This window comes from Mesoplodon densirostris, chromosome 10 (assembly GCF_025265405.1).
Source record: "Mesoplodon densirostris isolate mMesDen1 chromosome 10, mMesDen1 primary haplotype, whole genome shotgun sequence".
NCBI lineage: Eukaryota > Metazoa > Chordata > Mammalia > Artiodactyla > Ziphiidae > Mesoplodon > Mesoplodon densirostris.
The window spans coordinates 102,639,625-102,667,415 of NC_082670.1; the positions used below are offsets into that span (position 1 = coordinate 102,639,625).

Consider the following 27,791-nt stretch of genomic DNA (forward strand, 5'->3'; position numbering starts at 1 on the left):
ATGCACAGTTGGTATGGAAAGGAATGGCTGGAGGTTTGCAGAATACACTGAGCAACAAGAAGAGAAGTAGGCATATCCACTTTATGATATAACTGTGCCAGGCAAGAAAGATGAAAAGTAATTTTTTTGTGTGTAGAATACCTTAGCTTTTCTGAACTCTATTACATTAGGAATATGTTTCTATGGAAAATGGTTACCCAAAGGATTGAGTTGAATATCCTCTGTGAAAATGATTTTTAAATTTAATCTTTTGTGGATAGAGTGACCATACATCTTGGTTTCCCTGAGAGAGTCCTGGTTTATGTCTACCAGGTAGTTAGTAATAGCACCCCTTTCACTCTCAAAAATGTCCCAATTTGGGCCATAAATTACATGCTCACCATAATTATAGAGGGTCGTGGAACTTTTCATCACTCCATAGCAACACAGTTTTCTTTTATAGAGCTCTTCTGATTGTCCTCTCGGCTAGGACTTTTCTTTTGGCCTCTGAACCCCCATTTCCACGTGGACAGTTCAGAATGCCTTTTTCTTTTCCTTTTAGTTTGTGGTGAGGGAGGGGATACATACAGATTTAATTTTTTATTATGAAAAATTCCAAATACAACAAAATAGAGGGAATGTAGAAAAATGGACTCCCTTTGGATTTTACTGAAACCATTCCATTTGGTCAAGATAAGGTTCATACGTTGTACTTAGTTGATTAGTTTGTGTCTTTCTAATTTATAGCTTCTCTCTTCTTTTTCTCATGTAATACACTGACTAATGAAATTTATCATTGTGTTGAGTTCTTACTCTTGGATTTTGGAAAGTGTGTCTCTATGGTGTCATTTAACATATTCTCCTATTAGATGACCCCCCATGTTTTATGTAAATTAGTGATTAGATCCATTTCAAGTATACTTTATAAAAGTAGTGGATACTTCCCTTAAGACTTACATAATGTCTGCTTGTCTTTGTGATGTTAGGCAGCTGTTGAAGGCCCCAGAGGGTTTCTGTTTTTGTAGTTTCTATTGAGATTTACCATATTAGAAATTAAAACTGAGAATATTTTTTAAATATTTATTAACTAATTTTAGAATAGCAATAACAAATCCTGCTGACATAAGTTATGAAAAATAACTTTCCAGTTTTTTTAATGGCATTAACATTTTTGTAAGTCTCTTTAGTGATAAAAGGTAACTGCTTTCTCATAGTTACTTCTGCGTTTAATTTGTTGTGATAAGTTGTTTTGGTTAAAGACTGAAGAAAATCTGGCCTAACACAGACGTGTAGTTAAAAAGGGAAAGCCTTCACTTATTCCCCGAAAGAATCTCAAGACCTTCAGGAGTTCTCAGACCACACTTTGAGAAGAACAGGCTTAGATCCTTATTTCCTTCATGATTGTGGAATGGTGATATTCTATCACTACTTCATTTATTTTCTGTAATACTCCCCCTCATTAATTATATGGTACCCTAAGATACAGTTTGAATACAAAAAGCAAGATCAGTACTTGGTTTTTTTTTTCCCCCCTCTTACTAATTTTCAAAATAATGGGTTGGTAACTTAGCAACGTCTAGAGGTGAGCAATAAAGTGTTATTATTATTGTATACTTAAGGTTTTAAACCTGTTTGATATGTTTCAGTCCCTTGGAGTTACTAGTTTTGACATTCAAATTGTCCCACATTTGGCTGTTGGCTTCTAAGTCCTTTTTATTTATTCTCAGTCGTTTCCTGGCTTGTTTTGATTGATTCCTTGCTTTCTAGTATGACAAGATGTTCTAGGATCATTTTGTATATTTCCCACCCCAAACCTGGAATTACTCATTTCTGCAAAACTCTGATTTCTTTTAGTGGGAAATGGTACTTAGAGACCATGGTCTGGGTGTTAGGAGTGTAGTGCTCTTGGGTTGGACCTTGTTTCTAGACCTTTTCAGTGAACAGAACTAAAAAATGGTTTCTCTCCTTTCCTCTTTTTCTCTTTCCTTTTTTTTTTTTTTTTTAAATATCAGTTGTTGGGGGGCTTCCCTGATGGCGCAGTGGTTGAGAATCTGCCTGCCAATGCAGGGGACACGGGTTTGAGCCCTGGTCTGGGAGGATCCCACATGCCGCGGAGCAACTAGGCCCGTGAGCCACAACTACTGAGCCTGCGCGTCCGGAGCCTGTGCTCCACAACAAGAGAGGCCGCGATAGTGAGAGGCCCGTGCACCGCGATGAAGAGTGGCCCCCACTTGCCGCAACTACAGAAAGCCCTCGCACAGAAACGAAGACCCAACACAGCCAAAAAGATAAATAAATAAGTAAATAAATAAATTTTTTTTAAAAAGTTAAAAAAATATATCAGTTGTTGGTATTTGATAACTTCTATTTTGAATTTAGTGCTTCATGATATTTTCATAAGCCTAATCTTTTCCCCATGCCCCAAATCCCAGTTTCCACTAATAACCAATGTAATTACTTGGCTTCGTCCCACGATACCCACACAACAATTTTAGAATGGCAGAACAGTATGATTACTGGAAAGTGAGTTTGTTTTGTTTGTTTGTCTTTGCCCTGAGCATATATCCATCCAAGGATATACAGTCAAATTACAGTGGTTTAAAATCACTTGGAATAGTTCTTCTTTATGTGGTTATGCCACCAACTTGATAGGCAGTGGGGTTAATTTGTTTTATTTCACTTTCAGACTTTTCAAAGATTACTTTTTTTATAATTATATAAAATATGGTTACTAAGTGAAATTTACAAATCTGAGTATAGTCAGAGGTCTAACGTCTAGGTTTATTCCATTCTGTTATCTTCCTGTCCTTATATGTAAGATTCATATGAATACTATTTAAAGTGATATTTTGTCGTGGTACTTCTGTTGTGACACAAAAACATATAAGTTAGTTTATTTACTAAACCTTATCTGCTTCTAGATTTTTCAGTAACTGATAACTTTTAGGCCATGGAAAAGGACGTGGACTTTTCTGTTCTTCTAGGGTCCAGAATTTCTTTAATTAATATAAACAGTTCAAGATAAGAACCTTCCTTTCTCTAGTAAAAATTCTCTCTCTTGAGTTGTTAGATCATTTTCCATTTGTCCCTGATGATTTCAGATACTTGACCTTGACTACCACTTGGGACACTGGTAGTACTTGTAGTACAAAGGTCATCAATTAATGTTTTTTGAATGATTCACCCTTAGACCTGAGATTTAGATATTATCTTAGAAAGGGTGTCATCTAATTTTTAGCTTTGTAATTTAAAAGTCAAATTATTTGATTTTATAAGTTTTAAATTAAAAATCAAATTGTTGAAAATCTTAAACCTGTTAAATATTAAATCTGTCTTATCCTTTCTAGTTATAATACCTAAAAAGAAAGAAGTTACAACATCATTTCAGCAATCTTATGTCACATTCTAATATATTTATTTTGTATGCTAAAAATTATTAAATCAAGATATGAAATGGTGAAGTGATAGTGGTTAAAGGTGTGAGGGTTCTGAAATTGGATAGACCTTGGTTCAGGTTCTAGTTTGGGGGTTTCCTTGCTCTGGCCTTGGACAAGTTTCTCAGCTTGGTGAGTGTAAGTCTTTGGCTACATAGGGATAGTGCCTTTCTCATGAAGTTGTGGGCATTACATGAGCTGATGCATACAAAGTGATTGAGGACACAGTGGCTTTTAGAAAGAATGCATTCTCTAGATGTTAGCTTTTATTTTGGAAGTTGTTATTGTTATGAGTATTTGATCAATTCTCTAAACTCTGTCTGCATTCTTAGGGTAAGTAATGCTTACATGCTGTAAATATAGCATCTGATTTTCACAACTTCCCTTGGTTATATGAAAAGAACCAACTGTTAACAAAGTAATAATTGGTGTCTAGCTAAAATTTGAGGCTTCTGACTTTACAAATGTACCAGTGCTTGCTATATAAATATAATTACATTAAAAATCTTAATAGAGAAGGGAGTTTTTGGTGCGGTTTTTTTCTTTTTTTTGGTTTTGGCTACATTGGATCTTCGTTGCTGTGCGCGGGCTTTCTCTGGTTGTGGTGAGCGAGGGCTACTCTTCGTTGCGGTGCACGGTTTTTCGTTGTGGTGGCTTCTCTTGATGCGGAGCACGGGCTCTAGGCGCATGGGCTTCAGTAGTTGCAGCACACCAGCTCAGTAGTTGTGGCTCATGGGCTTAGTTGCTCCGCAGCATGAGGGATCTTCCCGGACCAGGGATCAAACCCTTGTCTCCTGCATTGGCAGGCGGATTCTCAACCACTGTGCCACCAGGGAAGTCCAGAGAAGGGAGCTTTAAGGAAACAAAACTTCTTTTCAGGATCCAAGGTCCTTTTCAGACATCATTAGAAGCGGCTCTTGGGCACCGTGTATATTGACCAGAGTGAAAGGAATTTTTTAACTCTGGAATTCTAAGATATATCAGCCTTATAAGTGCCTTCAGGTAAAGCTGTGTAAGTCCAGGTTGCTCATCAGGTCAGGTGTTTTTGTTTTTTGTTTTGTTTTTAAGCTTTATTGAGGTATAATTGACAAGCAAAATTGTGATATATTTATAGCATACAACATGATTGTTTGATATACACATATGTTGTGAAAGGGTTCCAGCAATTAGGTTAATTAACATTCATCCATCACATGTTCATCTTTTTGTGTGTGTGAGGGAACCTATAAATTCTAATCTCTCAGCACGTTTCACTTTTCCAATATGTGTTATATATTAGATCCTCAGAACTTAGACACCCTTTTCACTGAAAGTTTATACCCTTTACTAACCTCTTTCCATTTCTCTTACACTCCAACTCCTGGCAACCACCATTCTACAGTCTGTTTCTATGAGTTTTTGCTTTGTTTGTTTGTTTGTTTTTTACCAATTCCTGTATAAGTGGTGATACCATGCAACATATGTCTTTCTCTGTCTGACTTCTCTTGGCATAACACCCCCCAGGTTCATCCATATTGTCACAAATGGCAGGATTCCCTTCTTTTTTATGAATAATGTTCTATTGTAGGTAGGTAAACAGCTAGATAGATAGGTAGATATCACATTTTCTTAATCCATTCATCCTTCAGCAGACACTTAGGTTGTTTACATAACTTAGCTATTGTAAATAATGCTGTAGTGAACATGGGAGTACAGATAGCTCTTCAAGATAGTGATTTTGTTTCCTTTGGATATATACCCAGAAGTGAGATTGCTAGATCAAATGGTAGTTTACTTTTAATTTCTTGAAGACCTCCAGACTGTTTCCCATAGTGGCTGCACCAATTTACATTCCCACCAACAGTGCACAAGGGTTCCCTTTCTTCCACATCTTCATCAGTATTTATCATCTCTTGTCTTTTTGGTAATAGTCATCCTAACAGGTGTGAGGTGATGTCTTATTGTGGTTTTGATTTGCATTTCCCTGATGATTGGTGGTGTTGACCTTTTCAAGGATCTGTTGGGCATTTTTATGTCTTCTTTGGGAAAATACCTATTCAGGTCCTTCGCCCATTTTTTAATTGGGTTTTCTTTGTTGTTCTTTTCCTCTTTTGGCTATTGAGTGGTATGTGTTCCTTAAATGTTTTTGACGTTAACCCTTTATCAGCTCTGTGGTTTGCAAATAGTTTCTCCCATTCCATATTATGTTTTCTTTTGGTTGATGGTTTCTTTTGCTCTGCAGAAACTTTTACTTTGTTGTAGTCTCACTTGTTTATTTTTGCTTTTGTTGTCCTGGCATTTGGTGTTAAATCAAAAAAAAAATCATTGGCAGTAAAGAAGATGTGATACATATATACAATGGAATGTTACTCAGCCATAAAAAGGAACAAAATACCATTTGCAGTGATGCGGATGGACCTAGAGATTGTCATACAGAGTGAAGCAAGTCAGAAAGAGAAAGACAAATATCATATAATATCGCTTATATGTGGAATCTAGAAAAATAATTCAGATGAACTTACTTGCAAAGCATTAGTAGAGTCACAGAAGTAGAAAACAAACTATGGTTACAAAGGGGGGAGGGGTGGTATGAATTGGGAGTTTGGGATTGACATATATACATTACTATATATAAAATAGATGACTAATGAGAATCTACTGTATAGCACAGGGAACTCTACTCAGTGCTCTCTGGTGACCTAAACGGGAAGGAAATCTAAAAAAAAGAGTGGTTATGTGTATATGTATAACTGATTCACTTTGTTGTACAACAGAAACCAACACAACATTGTACAGCAACTGTACTCTAATAAAAATTAATTTTTAAGAAAATAATTAGCGGGAGTTCCCTGGTGGTGCAGTGGTTAAGAATCCGCCTGCCAGTGCAGGGGGCACGGGTTTGAGCCCTGGTCCGGGAGGATGCCACATGCCACAGAGCAACTAAGCCCGTGCGCCACAACTACTGAGTCTGCACTCTTAGCCCGCGAACCACAACTACTGAGCCTGTGTGCCACAACTACTGAAGCCCGCACGCCTAGAGCCCTGCTCCACAATGAAGAGTAGCCTCTGCTTGCCACAACTAGGGAAAGCCTGCACGCAGCAACAAAGATCCAGTGTAGCCCTAAGTAAATAAATAAATTTATTTAAAAAAAATAATTGGCAAGATCAATGTCAAGGACCTTATCCCCTATATTTTCTTCTAGGAGTTACTTGGTTTCAGGTCTCACATTCATGTCTTTTTAATAGATTTCGAGTTGATTTTTCTGTGTGATATAAGATAGGCATCCAGTTGCATTCTTTTGCACATGGATGTTCAGTTTTCCTGGCACCATTTATGGTAAAGAGAGATTATCCTTTCCCCACTGTGTATTCTTTTTTTATATATATGAATGAAATTTTAATTAATTATATTTTAATTATACGCAAATAAAAAAAGCCACTTTTAGTTTCTTGTACAACCTCCATAATTTACGGAAAATGTCAGAGGAAACACTAAAATGCCATTGTATAAATTTACATTTTAAAATTCAATTCAGATTTACAGCAAACTGATTTATATAAAGAGTTAAATTTTTTAAGAAAAATTACTCCATCAGAATTATCAGCTGTAGAAGTACTGTGATTTATATTTTGAAATAATTTATCAGAAATATATCCTACCCCATCCCTTTCCCCTTTGATAAGCATAAGTTTGTTTTCTATGTCTGTTTCTGTTTTGTAAATGAGTTCTTTTGTGTTATTTTTTAGATTCCACATATAAGTGATACCATACAATTTTGTCTTTGTGTGGCTTCACTTAGTATGATAATCTCTAGGTCCATCCTTTTTCTGCAAAGGGCAGTATTTCATTCTCTTTTTATGGCTGAGTAATACTTCATTGTGTGTATGTACCACATCTTCTTTATCCATTTTTCTGTTTATGGACACTTAGGTTGCTTACAGTGCTGTCACGGCCTGTAAAATACTCTTAACAGCTCTAGTAACAGAAAGATGCTTCTCAAAATTAAAGAATATCCAAAGAAGTCCTGATCCATAGTTTTTGCTGAATTTCTCCCCATTGTATATTCTTGACACCTTTGTTGAAAATTAGTTTACCATATATGCGTGGGTTTTTTTCTGGGCTCTTCAGCCTGTTCCATTGATGTATGTGTCTGTTTTTATGACAAAACCATACTGAATTTTTGTAATATAGTTTGAAATCAGGAAATATGATGCTTCAGATTTGTTTTTCCTTCTCAAGATTGCTTTGGCTATTCAGCGAAAAATGCCATTGGAATTTTGATAGGGATTGCATTGAATCTGTAGATCACTTCAGATAGTATGGACATTTTAGCACTATTCTTCCAGTTGATGAGCTCAAACTGTCCATTCATTTGTGTCTTTGATTTGTTTCATCAGTGTTTTACAGTTTTCAGTGCACAGATCTTTCACTTGAATTTATTCCTAATTATTTTATTCTTTTTGATGTTGTTGTAAATAGGATTGTTTTCTTAATTTCTCATTCCTGTAGTTTGTTGTTAGTGATTTTTTTATATATTGGTTTTATATCCTGTCACTTTGCTGAATTTGTTTTTTGTTGTTGTTTTGGGGTTTTGTTGCTGTGTTGGGTCTTCGTTGCTGCGCATGGGCTTTCTGTAGTTGTGGCGAGCAGGGGCTACTCTTCATTGCTGCGCATGGGTTTCTAACTGCAGTGGCTTCTCTCATTGCAGAGTACAGGCTGTAGACTCATGGGCTTCAGTGGTTGCAGCGTGTGGGCTTCAGTAGTTGTGGCACACGTGCTTAATTGCTCCACAGCATGTGGGATCTTCCTGGACCAGGGATCGAACCCGTGTCCCCTGCAGTGGCAAGCGGATTCTTAAGCACTGCGCCACCAGGGAATTCCTTGAATTTGTTTATCCTAAACATTTTGGGGGGAATATTTAGGGTTTGCTAGATAATACCATGACATCTGCAAGCAGAGATGATTTTACTTCTGATTTGGATGCCTTTTCTTTTTTTTTCTTTTTTTCCTTTTTCTTGTCTAATTGCTCTGGTTAGTACTTCCACTACTGTTTTGAATAATAGTGGTAAGAGTGGAAATGTTTGTCTTGTTCCTGATCTTAAAAGCTTTCAACTTTTCACCTTTGAGTATGATGTTAGCTGTGGGATGTCAGCTGTGAGTTGTCATATATGGTCTTTATTATGTTGAGGTACACTCCATCTGTACCCAATTCATTGAGAGTTTTTATCATGAAAGGATGTTGGAATTTGTAAAATGCTTTTTCTGCATCTGTTGAGATGATCATATGGTTTTTAATGTGTATAACATTGATTGATTTGGGTAGTTGAACCATCCTTGCATCCCAGGAATAAAACCCATTTGATCATGGTATATGATCCTTTTAATGTACTGTTGAATTAAGTTTGCTAATATTTTGTTGAGGATTTTTCATGTATGTTCATCAGGGTTATTGACCTGTAGTTTTCTTTTCTTGTAGTATTAATATCTGGCTTTGATATCAGGGTAAAATGAGTTTTGAAGTGTTCCCTAATTTTTTTGGAAGATTTTTGTTTGTTTTAGTACTTTGGGTTTAGAGTGAGATTGAGGAGTGCTAAAGTGAATTCAGATTGGATAACAATACTTTAGATATAGGAATGGGAGTTCTAGGAAAGGACAAAATGGTGGTTTAAGTTATCTTCCCCCCCAAAAGGGGAGGGGGCATAAATTGGGAGATTGGGATTGACATACACACTCTACTAAGTATAAAATAGATAATTAATAAGGACCTACTGTATGTAGCACAGGGAACTCTACTCAATACTCTGTAATAACCTATATGGGAAAAGAATCTAAAAAAGTGGATATATGTAAATATATGTATAACTGATTCACTTTGCTGTACAGCAGAGATTAATACAACATTGTAAATCAACTATATTCCAATAAAAATTTTTAAAATAAAGTTCCCTCCAAAACAAAACAGGAACTAAAATGCACACTTTTTTTTTTTAAAGAATCTCTTTTAGAGATACATGCTGAAATATTTATGGATGAAATGATATGTTCCTGGTGTTTGCCTTAGAATGGAGGAGAGGTAAAAGATGGAACAAGATTGACTGTGAGTTGGTAATTGTTGAAAGATGATACATAAATGGAGTTTCTTCTAAAAGTTTACTTTTATTACTTGCTTGAAATGTTTCACAATAAAAAATTTTAAAGGATAAAATAAAGGTATCTATCAAATTGGCTGTTGTGAGTCTTGTTAAAGCAGATAGTAACATACTCAGATGTTTGTCTTTCCCCATTGGTGCTACTTGCTTTCTGAGCCCAGTTCCTTTTGTGACTGTCACATGATACTTCCAATCAGTGGAAAAACAGAGTGGCTACGCAGATATGACTTTGTAATAAAAGGAAACTAATATTTTTTTGAAGTCTGTATAAAATTCTGGAGAGCCTTTCTGAGAGGAATTGGACAGGATTGAGGAAGCAAGTGGGTAAATTAACAGTATGTTCAGTATGTATTAGATTTCATTTTATGAGCTGGTTGAATTTCTGAAAAAGTATTTGACTAAGTGCAGATTATTCTGTGACTGTTAGCAAGTCTTAACGTTAGTAGACTTGGCAAGTTATTAACAAAACTCAAACTGTAGGTTCTTTTCTTCCACTAAATGCTATTGCCTTGGAAGCAGGAAAGTGGTTCCTATTTGCCTTTTGACCTCTATTTACTTCTCTAATATTGTAACCCTGCATACCAAAAGTAGGTGCCTGCAGTGTGCTAAGTATCTTGCTAAGTTCTCTTAATGTTATGTTACTTAATTCTCAAAGTAGTGCTATAGGAGTGGCTTACAGATGAACAAACTGAATCAGAGTGATCGCACAACTAGTAATAAAGTGAGTCAACCCTGTATGATTCCAGGATCTTTTCATTATACTGTATTACTTAGGTTATTTAAAGAAGAGTCCACCAACATAATCCACACTTTCCTCTCCTCCTGACTTTGGGTGTTGCCATCCGTCTGTAGTTTTTCCCCTTTTTCCTCTAGGATTCTTTGCCTCGAATTGGATAGGGGTCTTGGATCTGGATAAAGAGAGGAAATTGATGAGGTTTTATTGGACTTTGTCCCCTACTAGACATATTGTAAATTCTGACTTCCAGGGTACTTACCATTCAGTCAGTTACCGGCTTCCATTATCCCAGACTGCCTGCATTTCAGGAATGGGTGTAGATCAGAGGCCTAGGAATCCCTAGAATTTTTCCCTGAGTTTTGCCTCTACATTTTTCTGAGGTAATGTTTCATAATCTTCTTAAGATTATCACAGAAATCTGTGTTTACTCTTCAAAAAGGTTAAGAACTATAGGCATCCTAGGATTTGATTCCTAAGAGAGGAGCTTGACTCAGTTGATTTCTTTTCCAGCCTGAAAAGGTGCCCCCCTTTGACCTATTAGGCCAAGCAGCAAACCACCACAGAGCCCACCCGTGAACGTACTTGTTTTCTTATAAAGAAATAATCTGTGAATTCTTGTATTTTTGAAAATTTAAATAATTTTGCTCCTAGAAATCAAAACCTACTTGTATCAAATTGGCATAGATGCACACTCAGTTGTGCTTGATAAATCAATTTTTTCCCAAAGAAAATACCTTTTAAAAAGGACCTAAAGGACTTCCCTGATGGCGCAGTGGTTAAGAATCTGCCTGCCAATGCAGGGGACACAGGTTCAGTCCCCGGTCCAGGAAGATCCCACATGCCAGGGAGCAACTAAGCCCATGAGCCACAACTACTGAGCTTGCACACCTAGGGCTGGTGCTCCACAACTAGAGAAAGTCCGCACACAGCAACGAAGACCCAGCGCAGCCAAAAATTAAAAATTAAAAAGAAAAAAAAGGAAGTAAAAAAGGGAGGCATTAATAATAGGTCTAGAAGGCTGGTAAGACTTCTAAAAGGAATTTGAATTTTTGTAGAATAAGGAATGGTGTCAAGCGGCTCCCAAACATTTATCTTTAAAACTGTTTTTGGCTTGTAAATTAGGATTTTGTTTGAACTGTAATAGACTGATAGCCAAATAAACGTTCGTCGTAGGTCCCCCTCAAAGAAAATTTTAGGCCAATATTGTGTCCTTTGAACAGTTCACTAATGCAGAGTTGGTAGGAATTTAATGAGTATGTATGCTCAAATAATAGCTAAAAGGTGTTAAGTTCGAAATCTGCTAGAAAAACTGTAACAAGGTAGTTATACCCCAGATTTTTTATTTTTTATTTTTTGCGGTACACGGGCCTCTCACCGCCGCGGCCTCTCCCGCTGCGGAGCACAGGCTCCGGACGCGCAGGCTCAGCGGCCATGGTTCACGGGCCATGGCTCACGGGCCCAGCCGCTCCGCGGCATGCGGGATCCTCCCGGACCGGGGCACGAACCCGTGTCCCCGGCATCGGCAGGTGGACCCTCAACCACTGCGCCACCAGGGAAGCCCCCCCAGATAAATTTTTGAATATAAATACTAAGTCAAATGGAAAGCGTGCGTCGTGGGTTTCCTTCTTGCTTTCATGTACAGATGGGGGAAGAGTTGGAATTTAAAACATGAAACACAAACTTGAGTCTTAGGGGATTCTTAAGAAATCCTAAGTTCATTGAAGAGCTATGGGTCATGTAATTTTTTTCAGAATTCAGGGTTGAATGTAAAGACATCTTTGCTTTAACAGGGGGCTTTATGGTGGTTTGGCCTAAGAGGTCAAAGGAAGTCTCCTTCTTAGGGATTTTGTTTGTTTCCCTTTTTTTTTGTCAGTTTTAGTAAGTATCATCTGATACATTTATCAGAGTATAAATTGTTTAGTCCCGTTGTGGCTAAATGTTAATAGATAATGGTCCTTAAGGACATAAATGAAAGGCTCTTGTGCAGAAATATCGTCAGTTCTCCATAATCATTATTATTATTATTATTATTTGCGGTACGCGGGCCTCTCACCGTTGTGGCCTCTCCCGTTGCGGAGCGCAGGCTCAGCGGCCATGGCTCACGGGCCTAGCTGCTCCACGGCATGTGGGATCTTCCCGGACCGGGGCATGAACCCATATCCCGAACCCATGTCCCCTGCATCAGCAGGTGGACTCTCAACCACTGCGCCACCAGGGAAGCCCATAATTATTATTCTTGGGCACTGGTGCTTCGTGGGCCAGGAGTCTCAATTGCAAAGGATCTAATGTGTTGACAAATTCATGGGGGGTTTTTTGTTGTGGGTTTTTTTTGTTTGTTTGTTTGTTTTACTGTATTTTCCTAGTCAGCAGATAAACTTTTTTGCACTTTTTATGAGGCTAAAAGTCTGAGATCAAGGTGTCAGCAGGGGTGGTTTCTCCTGAGGCCTCTCTCCTTGGCTTGCAGATGGTCGGTCTCTTGCCTCTTCGTATGGTCCTTCCTCTGTGTGTGCATGTCCCTGGTGTGTTTTGTGTGTCCAGATTTTCTCTTATAAGGACACCAATTATATTGGATTAGGGCCCACCCTGATGGCCTTATTTTTTAATTTTTTTTTGAGGTTTAATTGACATTAGTTTCAGGTGTACAACATAATGATTTCATAATGATTTGTATACGTTGTGAAATGATCACCATAATAAGTCTAGCTAACACCCCTCACCTTAGTCACAATTTTTTTTCTTGTGATGAGAACTTTTAAGATCTACTCTCTTAGCAACTTTCAAATGTGCGATACAGTATTAACTAGTCACCATGCTACAGATTATACCCCCATGACTTATTTATTTTACAACCGGAAGTTTCTACCTTTGACCCCCTATAGCCGTTTCTTCCACCCCAAAAAATTTTTGCAGTTTTAAAAACCATCCTTATACCCAAAAAGATTGGGAACCACTGTTCTAAAGTTATTAGTGGTGGTCTACAAGAGATTTGTCAAAATCTAGGGCATAGGCTTTTTTTTTTTTAAGTCTTAGTTTTTATGTATTGGTTACCAGGCACTGGAAAAGGAAATACCATATTCAAAAACAGTAATGTTGAGCATTTAGAAATATTTTACTTAGGAAAAAATAAGTTTGTAAATAGAAAATGTTTTAACAAAAAAAGAAAAATAGAAGCTAAATCCTAAGATGCTTTATGTTTTACTCCACTTTGTTCAGTGCTAGAATTCTGGGCTTTGCTTAGGGTCAAACTCTGACAGGACAGGAAAAGTAACAGAGGTGATTGAAAGAGACAATAAAATAACTGGGAATTTTTTTTTTTTTTTTTTTTTTTTTTTTTTTTTTTGCTGTACGCGGGCCTCTCACTGTTGTGGCCTCTCCCGTTGCGGAGCACAGGCTCCAGGCGTTCAGGCCCAGCAGCCATGGTTCACGGGCCCAGCCGCTCTGCGGCATGTGGGATCCTCCCGGACCGGGGCGGGAACCCATGTCTCCTGCATCGGCAGGCGGACTCTCAACCACTGCGCCAACGGGGAGCCCTAACTGGGAAATTTTAACATAGTATACAGTTGTGATTATATTTTGTATGAGAATTCGGAGCAACTTTACTGTACCAGTTGTATTCATTAAAAAGTACTGTTTTGTCCATGTCCTGGGGGGCTAGTTTATTGTTAAGTATTAATTAATGAATGAGAATTTTGGTCCAAATACAGCTGAAGGGTTTACTGAAACTGGATTATCAGGGGTTTTTTATTTATTTATTTATTTATTTATTTATTTATTTAATTTTTTTTTTGGCGGTATGCGGGCCTCTCACTGCTGTGGCCTCTCCCGTTGCGGAGCACAGGCTCCGGATGCGCAGGCCCAGCGGCCATGGCTCACGGGCCCAGCCGCTCCGCGGCATATGGGATCCTCCCAGACCGGGGCACGAACCCGTATCCCCTGCATCGGCAGGCGGACTCTCAACCACTGCGCCACCAGGGAGGCCCTGGGGTTTTTATTTTTATTGGCCACACCACGCAGGTTGTGGGATCTAAGTTCCCCAACCAGGGATTGAACCCAAGCCCTAGGCAGTGAAAGCGCAGAGCCCTAACCACTGAACCGCCAGGGAATTCTCTGTATCAAGGTTTTTAAATTATTCTCATATTAAGATCTCCAGAGAATAATTTTACAATCCATAAGTTAAATATGTTTGATGTTTTTCATGATGAGAACTCTTACAAGTTTCTGCGTCTCATAACAAATTACTAGCTAGTTGGTCCAGAGATGTTCATCCTCTTGGACTTCTAGGGAAATGATGTACTTACCATTTCAAAGATTTCATTTTACCCAGTAAGCTACTATATGAGTAAATGTAGGCTAGTTTTTGGCTTAGGCAAAACAATGTACATCAGTGTTTCTTTGAGTTGATCGTTGTCTTACATCACTGTTACTTTTTAAATTACAAATTATCCTGAGTTTAATTTGATTGTTATCAGTATAGCTTATGGAGGGTAGTTTGGTAATAGAATGTGTTGGTATATATTTGCATTGGCATTGATTTTGGCCTATTTTCCACTAACTGGATATTAAGATATCTCTGCTTTGTAGTTTATATAGGTATCAGCTATATATATTTCCAAATGTTTCTGTTCTGCGACACTCACCATTATTAGTGAGTTATTTTTTGACTGGAAAGTATGCTTCCATTGAGTATGTGAGCTTTTTTAACGCTAAGTTAGTCATCAGTCTAAGGTTCTAGTACTATTAAGAAACTGCTCATTAAAAAGAACAGCTGGCTGGCACCTCAGATATGATCCATTGCTAGTGTGATGTTACAGTCCTCTTTTTTTTTTTTTTTTTGACTCAAAACCAATTTTTTTTCTTTTCTAACATCTTTATTGGAGTATAATTGCTTTACAATGGTGTGTTAGTTTCTGCTTTATAACAAAGTGAATCAGCTGTACATATACATATATCTCCATATCTCTTCCCTCTTGCATCTCCCTCCCTCCCACCCTCCCTATCCCACCCCTCTGAGTGGTCACAAACAGTCCTTCTCTTTAATGCATTGGTTTATCACACTTAACTGCTTCCAGGTGTTTCTTCTGTGTTTTATCTATTTTTACTTATTGACACATAGCATATACAAGTAAGAATGCTATGTCAGAGATGTGGGTCGTGTGTATGCTTGTACTTAACTCTGCTATAAGGAAAAATTTGCATTCCCAAGAACACAAGAAATTTTGTTATCAACAAACTCAGATCAAAAAATAATTGCTTACTGGGACTTCCCTGGCAGTCCAGTGGTTAAGACTTTGCCTTCCAATGCAGGGGGTGCGGGTTTGACCCCTGGTGGGGGAGCTAAGATCTGACATGCTTCAGGGCCAGAAAACCAAAACAGAAGCATTATTGTAACAAACTCACTAAAGACTTTTAATTAAAATGGTCCATATCAGGGCTTCCCTGGGGGCTCAGTGGTTAAGGATCCGCCTGCCAGTGCAGGGGACATGGGTTTGAGCCCTGGTCTGGAAAGATCTCACATGCCGCAGAGCAACTAGGGCCCGTGCGCCATAACTACTGAGCCTGCATGTCTGGAGCTTGTGCTCCGCAACAAGAGAGGCCGCGGCAGTGAGAGGCCCGCGCACCGCGATGAAGAGTGGCCCCTGCTTGCCGCAACGCACAGAAACGAAGACCCAACAGAGACAAAAATAAATAAATAAATAAAATTTAAAAATAATAATAATAATTGCTTACTGGGACTTCCCTGGCACTCCAATGGTTAAGACTTTGCCTTCCACTGCAGGGGGTGCGGGTTTGATCCTGGTGGGGGTGCTAAGATCCCACATGCCTCAGGGCCAGAAAACCAAAACAGAAGCAGTATTGTAACAAACTCAATAAAGACTTTAAAAATGGTCCGTATCAGTGCTTCCCTGGGGGCTCAGTGGTTAAGAATCCGCCTGCCAATGCAGGGGACATGGGTTCAATCCATGGTCCAGGAAGATCCCACATGCTGCGGAGCAACTAAGCCTGTGCACCACAACTACTGAAGCCCGCGCGCCTAGAGCCTGTGCTCCGCAACGACAAGAGAAGCCACCGCAATGAGAAGCCCGCCCACCACAACGAAGAGTAGCCCCCGCTCGCCACTAGAGAAAGCCCGCACACAGCCATACATACATACATACACATAAATAAATCTATTAAAAATGGTCCATATCAAATTTAAAAATCCAAAAAAAATGGCTTACAGTATTTGTTTTTTGTTTTGGGGGTGGTTGCTACACGGCTTGCGGGATCCTAGTTGCCCAACCAGGGATCAAATCTGTGTCTCCTGCAGTGGAAGAGCGGAGTCCTAACCACTGGACCACCAGGGAATTCCCAGTAATTTTTTTTTTTCTTAAAAAAAAAGATTGACATTTTTAATAGTTATGTGTGTATAATTGTAAAGCCTAAACATTACTCAGCAAATCAATTGATGAATTACATTACGTTTTTATCCATTTTCACTTTTGCCTTGGAATGATGGTCTTTCTTTCCCTATCACTGCCACCTGTCATTATAAGCCAGCCACTCTCACCATATTTATAATAAACAAGGGATAACTTTATTCAGCAAATGTAATATGTACAACTGATAATTCTGGGATTTGCTTTAAAATAATCATTTAGAAGAGGAAAGATTATAGATAAAATAAGATTGGCTATGAGTTGGTTGTTGATTAAAACTCGGTAGTCTGTGAGTTCATTACAGGGTTTTCTCCGGTTTTGTATTTGTTTGAAATTTTTATAATAATAATAAAGTTTTTTTAAGATGCAGAAAAATAGCATATCAGACAAGATAAGTAGTGTGAACAAAATTTTGAAGGAAAAGAAACAGATGAATAGCTAATTAACAAAGGTGGTCTTCCATTCAGGCAAAGGGAGTTTGAACTAACCCAGTAGGTATTAGGTAGCCATTGTCTGTTTCTAATAGTAGAATGATAATGATCATAGTTATTTAGCGTCATGGGAGAATGAAGAGTAGATTGAAGGGTTGAGAACTCAGTGAGAACAGTTCACTGCAACCTTGAAATCATAAGGAGGTGAGTAGTGTTGGTGAATGGATGGGTAAAAGACAATCTGTGAAATAATTCAGAGGAGAAAGAATAGCTCTGCATCTAGGCTGTCAGTCAGGTGCTAGTGCCAGCACAGTGGAAAAGTGAGGTTTTTTGCCTCATTGGCCCAGGACTTAGATTTGAACCATGTCCGGTGTCATAGTGGAGTATATACCAAATGATTTGTAGCTACGTTACAAATTTAGTCAATATTTTCTCACTCTGTCTTCTAGTAAGTCAATATTGACAAGCTTCTTGTAGTTTCAAACTTTTTTCTCTTTCTGAGGGTAATTAAAAATGGAAGGTATCATATACTACTGAGGCAGAACTGTTAGAACAGAGTTTTGATAGCTTATTTGAAACTGAAGAGCTCAAATCAACAGATGCCAGCTAGATGGCTAGCATTTGTTTTTTCATTACTGGGAAAAGAAATTTAGAGCTTGGCACTGCCTTCTATTAAATGAATTTAAAGTTGTCATGGGACAACCATAAGAAAATACTTCCGTTGTGTAATGGTGCCTTATCTAGGTTTTACTTTGAAGATCCCATCCCAAGTTTAGTGAAAAAGCAACTGAGATCTCCTACTTAGTATAAAAGAATTTTAGAGGACATCCAGTCAGTAGTCTTAAGAGTGTATCACAGAATTGTTGAGAATTTGCAATTAACTTTTTTTTTTTAATTTATTTTATTTTTGGCTGCGTTCGGTCTTTGTTGCTGTGTGTAGGCTCTCCCCAGTCACAGCAAGCGGTGGCCACTCTTCGCTGCGGTGCGCAGACTTCTCACTGTCGTGGCCTCTCCCGTTGTGGAGCACGGGCTCCAGGCACACAGGCCTCAGCAGTTGGGGCACGTGGGCTCAGCAGTTGTGGCTTGCGGGCTCCAGAGTTCAGGCTCAGTAGTTGTGGCACACTGGCTCAGTTGCTCCGCAGCACGTGGGATCCTCTCGGGCCAGGGCTCGAGCCCGCGTCCCCCGCATTAGCAGGCAGACCCTCAACCACTGCGCCACCAGGGAAGCCCCTGCAATTAACTTTTATTTTAGGGTTTCCTTGTAGGCTGTAGAGAGTCTTCTAAGGAAGAAACTCTATGAGGAATGTTAGAATTGAAATTATTTTGAACCTTACGGGAAAATGTAGCCTTCCCACTATGTTTGTAGGAGTGTAAAATGGCCTTAACTTTCTGGAGGGTGGTTCGGCATCACTAATAAATGTGCTCATGCCCTTCTAGCAGTTCCACTTCTAAGAATGTGTCCTAAGGAATTGTTTATACAAATGTATAAAGAAAGGCATATGTACATGCCCATTCAGTGCAGTATTGTGTATATTATGGAAAATTAGCAACAATCTAAACATTCTCCTGCAGAAAATTGATTTAAATTATAGTAGATCCATAGGATAGAATACAGTGCTGTCTTTTTTTTGTTTGGCTGCATTGGGTCGTCGTTGCGGTGCATGGGCTTCTCATTGCGGTGGCTTGTTTTGCGGAGCACGGGCTCTAGGCGCATGGGCTTCAGTAGTTGTGGTGTGTGGGCTCAGTAGTTGTGGCTCACGGGCTCTAGAGCGCAGGCTCAGTAGTTGTGGCAAATGGGCTTAGTTGCTCCATGGCAGGTGGGATCTTCCCAGATCAGGGCTTGAACCCCTGTCCCCTGCACTGGCAGGTGGATTCTTAACCACTACATCACCAGGGAAGCCCCAGTGCTGTCGTTTAAGAGGAAGAAATAAATTTTGTACATGCGCATATAGAAAGATGTCCAAAACTTACTACTAAATGAGCAAAGCTGATTAAAGAAAAGTAGGGTTTTCACTTTCATCTTTGGGGAACTTTGGGAAGTGGAATTATGTGAGAATTTCACTTCTACTTTTTATGCATTTGTAATGTTTGTATATTTTTATAAGCATTTATTATTTCTCAATAAGTAATAAAGATACAGCTATTGGTTAGGAGAGGATCCCCGTTGTGCATATCAGAATTATTAAGCTTTAAATTCCTTTACTGCTAGGTACTTAGACACCTGGTCTGTCAAATAATCACAGAACACGTATAGTCAGGTTCTGTTTGTCTGTGTTTTGAAGGTTCTTGCTGCCCATTGTTCTTTATTCTTCTTCATTCTTAATAGAATTTTTCATGAGACCAATCAGTGAAAAGTTTTGTCTAAACAGTTTAAGAGATTTATAAAAGAATCTGTTTCTGTACCCCTCTGTGTCACTGCTAAAAGATGGAGTGGTTTGGGGTTTTCTTTCTTTCGGGGTAGGGTGTTATTTTCACTTCAGGATGACTCATTAGTTGTAGAGACACACTTCAGGATTTTCTTTTCCCTTCATGGTTGTGAAGATGCAGTACTTTGGCACACAGGCAAACCGAAAGAGTTTTTGCAAAGTGCCTACCCTCTTCTACTTGGATAAGAGAAACTTTATTATTTTGGGGGGGGCGGGGGCTGCATGCGGGCTTTCTCTAGTTGCAGCGAGCGGGGACTACTCTTCATTGTGGTGCGTGGGCTTCTCATTGTGGCTTCTCTTGTTGCGGAGCAAGGGCTCTAGGTGCGTGGGCTTCAGTAGTTGTGGCTCGCAGCCTCAGTAGTTGTGGCTCGCAGGCTCTAGAGCACAGGCTCAGTAGTTGTGGTGCACGGGCTTAGTTGCTCTGCGGCATGTGGGATCTTCCCAGTGGAGGGATCGAACCTGTGTTCCCTGCGTTGGCAGGCGGATTCTTAACCACTGTGCCACCAGGGAAGTCCCAAGAGAAACATTTTAAAATAAAACTTAACATTGTTTTTATACGTAGTAGAGTTACATAAGTACTCACTCACTTCATGACTGTTGAATGAACGAATGAAGAAAACCCTGACAAATCTAGGTAATATAAATCCCAAGAGAGCCAGGAATGTTAATCTGGACTTGTTTGTCTAACGTAGTACCAACAATAATTGGTGCTTAATTTTTTAAAAATTCCTTTTAAGGGGCTTCCCTGGTGGTGCAGTGGTTGAGAGTCCGCCTGCCGATGCAGGGGACACGGGTTCGTGCCCCGGTCCGGGAAGATCCCACATGCCGCAGAGCGGCTAGGCCCGTGAGCCATGGCCGCTGAGCCTGCACGTCCGGAGCCTGTGCTCTGCAACGGGAGAGGCCACAGCAGTGAGAGGCCCGCGTACCGCAAAAAAAAAAAAAAAAAAAAAAATTCTTTTAGGGAATTCCCTGGTGGACTGTTGGTTAGGACTCTGCGCTCTCACTGTGGAGGGCCCAGGTTCAATCCCTGGTTGGGGAACTAAGATCCCACAAGCTGCTCAGCAGCCAAAAAAATATATTTTTTTTCTTTTAATTCAAATGTTGCTATCTAAAGTTAGTAGTAATTACTTTAATAAATAGAACCTATACGTTAAAATCCTAATTTTCTTCTTAGCTACACTACTGTGTGTGTGACTTCTCATAAGTTAATACTTTTATAGCTCTGTTTCTTCATCTATAGAATAATGAATTAGACTCTGAACTTAAAACTCTAAATTTTTTATCAACTGGAGAAATTTTGCCTATACTACTGAAAATATAAAGATATCAATTCCTTATAAATATGTATATCTGACTTTGTCTGGAGTAAGTAAACATGGTTACCATTCAGGGTTTGAAAATGAAAAAAGTATGGATTTCGAGGAGGCAGACACAGAGGTAGGAAAGGTTCTTTTCCGATCTAGTATGGAACATGGCTCTAAAGCATGATCAGAGGCTTCAAACACAGTAGGACAAAACCTTTAGAAAGTCTTTAGAATATAGCTCTTTAAAGAGGTAAATCGAAGTTCATTGAGGGTATCATCTTTATTTGACACTTAGAAACCTAAAATTTTCCTAATTGATTATTGTTAAGGGCAGAAAGTCTGTGCATCCTTGGTTAGTTTAGCAGTAAATATCTGTTTATCACTGTTAAATGAGTTGTAAATAAAATATTTCTTTTTCTTCAGTGTCATCTTAAAATAATTTAAGATTGTAGTATTTAGTTTCGTTATTTACAGAGCGTACTCTTATCCTGTTACTCACCCCCCTGCCTTCCAAGCACAATGAAGTATGTCTTCGCCTCTATAATACTGCCATTATTGAAGTTTTTCATGGGGAAAGAAATTCTTACTATGGACTGAAATAGGATTTTTTTTTAATTGGGTTTTAATTGCCTCCTACTCTAGTAAGTTTAGAGCTTTTGTAGACATCAGTTTATTGTGCCAAGCCCAGTAGCGCCTAGAGGGAGTATAAATTTAGGCAAAGGAGCCAAGGGATAAACAGGTGTTGAAGGAGAAGAGGTGGGAGAAAAGGATAACTTTATCTTGACTCTAAATTACTAAATAATGATGTTTCTTTAGTCTCTCTTAATTGTTTATCCCAACACGTTTGTCTTTTCTTCTCTTCAGCCCTGAATTTCTAGATCCTTTGCCTGTATTAACTTGCTTCAGATCGTAAGCCTAACTTATAACGTACACTACCCCAAGTACATGAACTTTTCCCCAGATCTCTGAGCTCTTTCTCTTTTCTGAGAGTACATCTCTTATTTTCCAATAATTCTTACTTATTTCCTCTAATGCTTATCACTTCTCTCTCCTAGACTTTTTTTTTTGCATGTTTCCTACATATCCTTTTCTCAACAATTTACTTTAGCAAAATTGAAATATATACTGTTAGAGATGAGTGAAAATAATTTTTAGTCACATTCAGATTATTAGTAGCACCTCCTCTTTGTTTACATATATTTTAAAGTTCCAGAGAGCCACTTAAATTATTATTTGCTACAAACACTAGTCTGTGTGCACCTATGTCAGCAGTACAGGTATTTTTCTTTCTACTGTACACTGAGAAAATTGAGACTTTTGAGACATTGCATGAATTGCCCGAGTCAGTGTCACGATTCACAGAAATTTAGAGCAGGAGGAAACCCAGTGAAGATTTTACTTTGAGGAACTTAAGTCTCATCTATAAAAAGTGTTTTCAGAGATCACCAGACTAATTAAATTGTAGGCTAGAACTCAAATTTCCTAACGCCTAATACAGTACTTTTTCCTAACATACTTTTTCTCCTCCCAAGATAAAAAGCTTTATGTTAACAGTACAACCACAGTGTTTTTCCTCAATATCTCAGTTTGGGTTGGAAATGGAAGATAAGCATATAATGTAGCTGCCACATTAGTTCACAAACAAGTTGGTTGTGTAGCTAAATGTACATATATATTTACTGCTTTCTTAAGTGTTATGTGATTTAAAAATTGAGGGTATAAACATACAAAAAAGTCTTCTAATATTCTCTGTCTTCCCTTTTTACCGTTTAGTCATTCAAAAGTAGGAAATTTAAGTATAGAAGTATTTAAGAATAATCTCAATTTATACGTATAACAAAATTTTGAATAATCAGATTCAGAAGTTGAATCTTAAAATTAGTGGTTATTTTCTTTTAACCCTTATTGAAAATTTTTCTGACTTTTTTTTCTTCTTGACTGTGTTGAATTTATTCATTTATTGGCCTATTAAAAATTTTTACTGCTTCAGAGTTATTCTGTGTATCTGTTGATTTTTATTATTTTAATAGTTTAAATATCGGGATAGTAGATTGGGCTGAACACATTGATTTCAGAATACATTCTAGAAGCTTGTGTTTTTAGTGAATCCCAGTTTAAGGGTTATTGCTTTCAAAAAGAAGAAATTTGGTTAATTGTCGCATCTGGCTAGTTGGAGTTAGAGAAATGAGGTTTCTTGTATATACAGAGTCTTTTATTTAGTATGCAAGGTGGGGAAAAATCCTAATTATTTCATAACAATACTGTGTGAACAACCTGATACCAAAGCTCTGAAAAAGAAACCAGGCCTAGGAGATGAGGAGTCTAGGGAGGATTTTTTCTTTTTTTAAAAAATATTTATTTATTTACTTGGTTGCGCCAGGTCTTAGTTGCAGCATGTGGGCTCCTTAGTTGCCTCATGCGTGTGGTTTCTAGTTCCCTGACCAGGGATCAAACCCGGGCTCCCTGCATTGGGAGCGCAGAGTCTTAACCACTGCGCCACCAGGGAAGTCCCCTTGGGAGGATTTTTAAGTTGAGGATGTTTTAGATTCTAAAGTAGTAAGTTGTGGCTAATAGGATGAAAGTAATCATTAACCCTCTTAAAAGATCTGAAGTAATATTACTGCCCTTGACAAAAGTGAGCATTGCAAACTGATACTTACTACTCAGCCTACCTTTTGTGTCAGCCTAAGCAAGAAGAGATTTTTCTCTTTTTCTGTAGTACCTGCCTATTTTTAACATACTGAGTTTCACATAATTTCAAAAATGTCTATAAAATATACCTTTCTGGCCCTGAATTAGTGAGTGTGCATATTTGTCTTTACTTTGAAATCTCATAATTGGGCCCTAGGTTGCAGAGTGATTTTAAAACTTAGGGAAGCCACTACATCCCCAAACATTTTTTTTTTATAAGAATGGGAGAAAAGTGTAAAATTTCAATGTAAATTACCTTGCTGTTAGCATGAGAATTCATAAAAATAAAAATAATCTCAGTGTTTTCTTTCAAATGTAATGATAGAGGATAGATATTATAAAGCCAAAGGAACTAAAAAGGGACATTTTGAGAAAATGGCGTGTTTGTATATATCTAAATATATATTCACTAACATGTTTTGTCAGAGATCAAAACTGAGGAAGAAATTTGACTTTCTGATGGTTTGTGGAGAGAGTTGATCAGAGATTGCTTCTTGGCTAAGTTGCTGTCTGCATAGGCTGTTAACAATTGTTTCTCTGGCAGCAGATCTTGTTCATCAGGATTGCATCATTTCTGGGAGAATGGCCAAGGTCCACAGCCACAGTACAAAGACTGTCTGAAGCATATGAGGCCTGTTCTTTTTCTGAAGCGGCACTCCTCTTCCTGCCAGTCCTCTTCACAGGATTACTGAAGCAGACTTGTTCTGAATTTCTTTCATCGGATTGGCTGTTTATTGGACTCTTGTCTCCCAGCTGCTTCCGGCTCACCTGGCTGATGCAATTTCTTTTTCTGAAATCTCTGTTGGAGTTGTTCTTAAAACACTTTTTGTCTGTTTTCTCTGAGAGTGACCTGACAGATCACATGGGTCTTGTGCTTTCAGCAAGTCATATAGAGAAGAGACTGTCAGAATGGCAGATACAGAGACTATTGACCATTTCTGAATTCAATTAAAAAGACTGGGGTAATTATGAACTATTTCTGGCACGTTCTTAAAAGCCTTTTCCTTAGAAACTATATGTAAATGGTGACTTCTCAAAAGAGTACTCAGTACTGGGAGTCAGGCTGGTTCTGTTTCTGAGTCCAAGAACTTAACTACAGTTCCTGGGGGGGTCTGATGGATTGTAGTTAAACTGAAATGAAATTGAAATTCCGATGCATTCATTTTCCCCCTACTGTATACTCATGTACTTATTTCTCTTTTTACTCCTGTCCTTTTTTCTTTCTTATTTGTTGTTGCTAAAGGAGTCTGTATCTTCCTTGGTGTAATTTTTTTCTTCCTTCCAATTACTGTTACCTTCATACCTTTTATTTTTACAGTTCTGAGTATGTTCTTTTAAAATTGTTTCTAAAGAATAGTTTATTTTCCAATTTTTAATAAAAAGTTAGAAATCCATAAGATATCAACATAAAGAACATTTACTCTCTACTGCTTGGTAACTGGAATCTCACACACAGCTCTTTTCACATGTATGATATCACATTTCAGATGTTGAAACTCCTTTCTGGCTAATGTTAAATTTGACTCCCCCCCCCCAAGTCCTATGTCATCACCTATTTTCCTTTTCTTTTTGGAGTGTAAGAAAGCTAATTAAACCTCTTGTTTTCTACATGCTTTCCATTGTGTAGTTGACCACAAATGGATTCCCTCTTGTCACTCTTTCTATAGTAGGACAAGAGGGTAGGGGGAAGAAACGACTAATATGAACTCTAATAGATCATGGTAGGTTCCTGTCTGACTGGAGAATAAATGTGACATTTGATTAAAGAAAAGCCTCCGAATTTAAGAATGGGTCAGAGGAAGAGAAAAGCACCTCCTAGGAGAGATAAAAAGAAGGAATCCTTTGGGAAATGGGAGAGAATTCTGATTTGAAGGAAAGAAAAGGATTACCCAGAGACAATATATATCACTTCTTAACTCAAATAGACAATTGCCTTTTCTACCCTTTATTTAGGTTCTGGCTTTACAGGAAAATAAGATAACAAGGTTAAAGGACAAAGATACCGTACTAAGTGGAACAATTACCGTTAAAACATTATTTCTGTAGAATTCTATTCCATGTGTCCATCTATGTTATTTCTTTCTATACTAATTTGCTTCTCAACTTTTTCTAGGTCTTCAGAACTACTGGCAGATAATTTTGGGGGACTTCATATTCAGAGGTCTATAAAAAGGTGACTGAGCCAAGTAATTTCTTTTAATTTGTTTTAATTTTTGTACTTCAATGAATGCTAAAAACTATAATTTTGATATGAGTGATTATAATTTATTCAGCAAATATTCCCAAATACCCTCTACGTGCCAGGTGCTGTTGTAGGCTGTGGAACTACAACAGAGGATAAAACACAAAAATCCTTGTCCTCATTGAGTTTTTACTTTGGTAGGAAGAGAGAGAGACAAATTAACAAGTAAAAGATACTTTGAAACTGTTCCACCTAGAGATTTTAATTCTTATCAGTTCTTTCTAGGACATATCTCCAACTATGTGATAAATTAGTAACTGCTGTAACTACTAAGTTTGGTAAACTATAGTAGAAGCCTATTGTCTTGACTTATAAAACCAGGGTAATTATAGTAAAATACTGCATACAGATGATCTGTTAGAAGTTCTTCAGTTAACATTTTAATAGCTACATTTTGCATGTTATTTAGGAAAGGAACTAGTCTTGGGGTTATATGAGAAATTAGGTTTTGTTATCTTTTTTTTTTAATTAAAAACACCCAATATTATAAGAGTATTATTTGGAACAGGATAACCAAGCTAATCCAAAATGCCTTCATCAGAAGAGTGGAAGGGGTCATGTAAAATTACACAAAAGGAAAATGGAAGAATTCATGAAAGTAATTAACTACTTAATCTTTCTTAAAGTTATTTTTCAACTATCCAAATTAGCTGGGTTGGGATTTCATTAAGGAATGTATTAACCACTTATTCATTTATTAAGGAGATATTATCTGAAGTGATTTTTCCATCTTTTCCTTTTAATATATCTTTTTTTGACTCAGAAAAATAGCCACTGTCAGCTTATTTTTGTAAGTTTTCTTTTATCTAGACACCTATATTTTTTTATGGGCATATAACAGTAATGGCTATGACAGAGGATTTTTTCATGGTGTTGAGTAATTGGCAGGGAGGGGTTCTTTACTGAAATATAACACATGATTCAGATTCCTGTATTGGTCAGCGTAGTAGTATGCTCAGTATTAGACTCTGTTCTGGTTATTTAGCCAAGTAGCCTCTGGGCTGTGTGTGTGTGTGTGTGTGTGTGTGTGTGTGTGTGTGTGAGAATTATGCAGTGATACCAAATAGAGAAAGAGTTGTAACCAACAGTCCCCAGTGTTTTAAAATGCCCTTTTGGGCTTATTTGATAAGTATTCTCTCTTATGTTACTTGTAGATTTTATTTCAATTTCCCAGAGGATTAGAGAACGTACTGCTCTCCTCTGTTTGGTTATATTGTTAGGGAAAGGAAACATTTATGTGTAAAATAGGCCCAAAGGCAGAAAGTTGTATTAGTCACTTTTGTTTTATGAGCTGTAAGGAAGCAATAGATAGGAAGATTTGCGCTTTTCATTTCAGTCTCAAGTCCAACATGTCACCTCAAGTTGAGTGAGAACGGGTATATTGCCACACCCGGATTTGGAGAGCCCTAGGTCCATTAGTGAGATCCAGCTCTTTCAAAGTGTAGGTGCCAGGGAGGACTGCTTAGTTTATAGCTGTTCTAGCATTGTAAAATAATGATACAGAAGAGTATTATCTTTACGTGTTCTTAAAAATCTTGTCCTGATTCACTGTTCACTATTGGTTTTCTTTTCCATGTTAATTTGCTTCATATTTCAAAATAAGAGTCAAGCATCTGAGATCATCTACCATTTTAAAATTTGCATTGATCCCCTGTATTGACTCAATTAATATGGTATACTTGTTATTTGATTTAATTTTTTTAGTATAAATAACCATTTTCTACTGTCTTATTTGTCTTATCATAAATCAGTATATCATTCATGACTTCTTCTTGTAGTTTTTTTTTTGCAAAAATCTTTATTAACCTGGGCCTTAACAGTCACATTGACTTTCTTTCCTCCCACATAAAATGCTTTGTGTTCCATTCTTTTAATGGTTTTTTTTTTTTACAGAACTATAAAATCACTAATGTAAAATCAAAGTACACTTTTTCCCTTTGCACCATACCTCCAAATCTCTTAATCTACTTTTGTTTCTTTACACTACCAAGTTTGTTTCTTTC

The 27,791-nt window shown here is 37.9% G+C and overlaps 1 protein-coding gene across 9 annotated transcripts in view; it reads left to right on the top strand.

Annotated features, from left to right (window-relative positions):
- Positions 1–27,791, top strand: part of SETD5 (SET domain containing 5) — an 81,683-nt gene that overhangs the window by 10,071 nt on the left and 43,821 nt on the right. For 4 of the 9 annotated variants that reach the window (XM_060111099.1, XM_060111112.1, XM_060111115.1 and 1 more), the window contains exon 2: positions 25,660–25,719. The exons of 1 other annotated variant lie outside the window; for it this stretch is intronic. The gene's annotated coding sequence lies outside the window, so the exon portion shown is untranslated. Of the gene's footprint in view, positions 1–1,991; positions 2,280–9,386; positions 9,491–24,485; positions 24,509–25,659; positions 25,720–27,791 lie in introns of those variants that run through there. 4 more of the 9 variants (XM_060111101.1, XM_060111100.1, XM_060111103.1 and 1 more) reach the window with 4 other exon arrangements.